The sequence below is a fragment of the Salmo salar genome, chromosome 21 (genome assembly GCF_965601325.2).
Source record: "Salmo salar chromosome 21, fSalSal1, whole genome shotgun sequence".
Classification (NCBI taxonomy): domain Eukaryota; kingdom Metazoa; phylum Chordata; class Actinopteri; order Salmoniformes; family Salmonidae; genus Salmo; species Salmo salar.
In genome coordinates, this window is record NC_138311.1 from 52,571,541 (window position 1) to 52,576,000 (window position 4,460).

Genomic DNA, 4,460 nt, shown 5'->3' on the forward strand with positions numbered 1-4,460 from the left:
AGGAACGAGTGCTGATGTTGGACCAGGAGAACAGCCCACTGATGACCTCCCAGCAAATCCAGAGCTGGACAGCGAAGGATCCAGTCCTGTCGAGGGTCCGTGAGTACACACTTGAGGAGGTGGCCAGATCACAATGTGGGATCCGAGTTTGCTCCATACTAACAGAGACAGCGCAAGCTCAGTGTCCAGGACGGCTGTGTGCTTTGGGGAGCACCGTGTCATCGTTCCAGAGAGAAGGACACACAGTGATGATGGAACAGCGACATCAGAGTCATCCAGGCATGACCAGGATGAAAGGCATGACCAGGAGCTACACGTGGAGGTCTAATATGTACTCTGATATTGAAAGGAAGGTAAAGTCATGCACCACATGTCAAGAGCAAAGGAAAACACCTGCTAATGCACCACTTCATGCATGGGAGTGGTCCTGGAGAAAACTATACATAGACTATGTAGGGTCCTTTCACGGGGAAGATGTTTTTATTGTGATAGTAGACGCTCACTCAAAATGGCTGGACGTATATCCAGTAAGCTCAGCTACATCTGCTGTTACCGTGGAGTGCCTCAGGAACAGTTTCAGTATTCATGGCATTCCAGAGATGATTGTTTCAGACAACAGCTCAGTGTTTTGTGTGTGAGAACAATAAGGAGTTCATGACAAAGAATGGAATCACACACGTCCCTTGGGCACCTGCGTCGAATGGTTTGGTAGAGAGAGACGCTCAGACGTTCAAAGAGCTAATGAAAAAGAGAGCAGGCGACTCGTTGGAGACAAAACTGAGTAGAGCGTTGTTTAGCTATCGTGTCATGCCACAGTCAACCACCAAACTTTCACCGGCTGAGATGATGACGGGGAGGAAGTTGAGGTGCACCTTAGACTTGATACACCCAGACCTAAAGAGTAAGGTGAAGGCTAAGCAAGCAGGACAGAAAACTTACCATGACAAACATGCAAAAGCTTGCAGTTTTGTAGTCAGAGACTCAACGTATAGCAAGAACTTTGGATATGGACCTAAATGGGTACCAGGGTTGGTTCAAGAAATCACAGGGCCCGTGTCATACACTGTGCTAGTGGGGGATGGTAGAGGAGCACGTAAGCATGTTGATCAGCTGTTCAGCAGACAGGAAACAGATTACGCAGAGCCAGTGACAGACAACAGAGACGAGGACAGTATACAGGAACAGGACTATGCAGAGCCAGTGACATGCAGCACAGAGCTCAGTCCAGCAGGCAAAGAGTTACCACAGGATACAGGTACTCCACGGCCCCCAACGGAGAATGCACTTGTTAAGGAATCCAACAAATGTTCACATAGAGGGGAATTGCGATGCTCTCAAAGAGTTAGGAAACCTCCAGCTCATTTTGGAGAGTTTGGAAAGTAGTAAAGAAGATGTTTGTTTCTCATGGGCTAGAATGCGCCCTTATCTGCTTTAGGAAGTAAGGTAGTCTACCCTTGCTTCCAATAAACAAAAGTTAAATGACAATTCAAACACTGAATCAGTTGTTCAGTTGATAAGAAAAACACTGTAAGGTTATGTTATTGATGCTAAGTGAAGAAATTACTTACCAGTTACAATGAGAATGGTTACTGTTATTGTTGTTGGAATACTCATACAGTAGGTGTTACATCTGAAAATGTTAAACTAACTGAGAGTTAGTGTCAGATTTATGGAGGGAGGAATGTTATAGAGTGATAAATGATGCTGGCTCATCTCACCAATAGGCAGCGCTATCACTGGTCCTAGGTTGGTAACCGTTCTGTGAGCAATAGAGATGGTTGAGTATTGGTCTCCATGATAGACAGCGGTGGGTGTAAATCAATTCCTAATAAATGACAAGTAAAGATTACATCCTGTGTCCTCCAATTATATGTTGGTCTATTCAAGATTACTACAGAATGATTCACCTTTCTGGTTTTATGGTTGGTTACAGAGTCTGTGGAGTGCAATGCAATTCAACTTCTGAAGACGGGTCCGATGATGTTCATTAAAACACAGGCCCTATTTGGGAGCAGTATAACGGTGAGTGGACGTTCTGTCCCTTTCTCTTTATATTGGATCTTTGTCCAGCTACAGTGAAAAGTTTGGATGTGTGTAAAATCCTCTCCATAGTCTGCGTTGTTTTAATATTATACGCCCACGGGGGAGAAATGATGGTACCTGTAAGTGTGATCAAGCATATTTAAAACAAGTTGTTGTTTTGTTTAGAATTTGATTATAATTATTATTTATCTTTTTATGCCTTATCAATAATAATTTAATCTTGCTTATTGACAATGTTTGGCATGTCAATGCCCCAGCCATAATGTAATTTACAGTAGGCCTAGCCACTATATCAGTGTGAATGATATGTATACTACATACTGTATTTACAGTAGGAGCCCCTGTATCAGTGTGAATGCTATTGAAGACATACAATTCCTTAGAACAATGTGGACTACAAATGGGTTCCAGTTAACGTATTTATCAAAGATACAATAGGTCTGTTATTTTATTTCTAGAAGCCATTGAACAAACTAGAACTGACAATTCCAATGTTAGAGTTGATTCCAAGGCATTCAGACCTCGACACACCCACACGCTCTTTTACGCTACTGCTACTCTCTGTTTATCATATATGCACAATCACTTTATCCATGCCTACATGTACATATTACCACAACTAGCCCGACTAACCGGTGGCTGTACATAACCTTGCTACTGTTACAGTCTCACTACTGTATATAGCCTTGCTACTGTTATAGCCTCACTACTGTATATAGCCTCTCTACTGTTATAGTCTCACTACTGTATATAGCCTCACTCCTGTATATAGCCTCTCTACTGTTATAGCCTCACTACTGTATATAGCCTCTCTACTGTTATAGTCTCACTACTGTATATAGCCTCTCTACTGTTATAGCCTCGCTACTGTATATAGTCTCTCTACTGTATATAGCCTCTCTACTGTATATAGCCTCGCTACTGTATATAGCCTCGCTACTGTATATAGCCTCTCTACTGTATATAGCCTCTCTACTGTATATAGCCTCGCTACTGTATATAGCCTCTCTACTGTATATAACCTCTCTACTGTATATAGCCTCGCTACTGTATATAGCCTCTCTACTGTATATAACCTCTCTACTGTATATAGCCCCTCTACTGTATATAGTCTCACTACTGTATATAGCCTCGCTACTGTATATAGCCTCGCTACTGTATATAGCCTCGCTACTGTATATAGCCTCTCTACTGTATATAACCTCTCTACTGTATATAGCCCCTCTACTGTATATAGCCTCTCTACTGTATATAACCTCTCTACTGTATATAGCCCCTCTACTGTATATAGTCTCACTACTGTATATAGCCTCTCTACTGTATATAGCCTCGCTACTGTATATAGCCTCGCTACTGTATATAGCCTCGCTACTGTATATAGCCTCTCTACTGTATATAACCTCTCTACTGTATATAGCCCCTCTACTGTATATAGCCTCTCTACTGTATATAACCTCTCTACTGTATATAACCTCTCTACTGTATATAGCCCCTCTACTGTATATAGCCTCTCTACTGTATATAACCTCTCTACTGTATATAACCTCTCTACTGTATATAACCTCTCTACTGTATATAACCTCTCTACTGTATATAGCCCCTCTACTGTATATAGTCTCACTACTGTTATTTTTCACTGTCTTTTTAACTGTTGTTTTTATTTCTTTACTTATCTATTGTTCACCTAATACCTTTTTTTTTTTACTTAAAAAATGCACTATTGGTTAGAGCCTGTAAGTATGCATTTCACTGTAAGGTCTACACCTGTTGTATTCCGCGCACGTGACAAATAAACTTTGATTTGAAGTTGTATATTCTTCAAAGTTGTTTATTCCTCTCACCAATGCCATACTAAAAATAGCAACAACAAAAAATATTCTGACGCACCCTTGAACCTACAGCATTACCGCCCGCGCTTAGATTTACCATTGCGTTAGGTTAGTTGAAATAGAGCCCTCTCTCTCTTTCTTTCATTCATTCTCACTGGCATTAATCAAACTGGCCTGTCTTCAGGTCAGTGGAATGAAGGCTGTGTTCTCTCTCTCTTTCTTTCTTTCATTCTCACTGGCATTAATCAAACTGGCCTGTCTTCAGGTCAGTGGAATGAAGGCTGTGTTCTCTCTCTCTATTTGAAGAAGTTACGCCAGCTATCAGGGCAGCTGAGTTTTCCTGACCTGATTGTAGCTGGCCTGTGAGCAAACATTGTCTCTTTTCATCTCTGTCTGTGTGACATAAACATGCTATCTATAACACCTCAGACTCTTTCCACAGGTGCGAGCATACACACAAATGCACGCGTGCGCGCGCACATACACACACACACACACACACACACACACACACACACACACACACACACACACACACACACACACACACACACACACACACACAAAAGAAGGCACACCACCACAAGC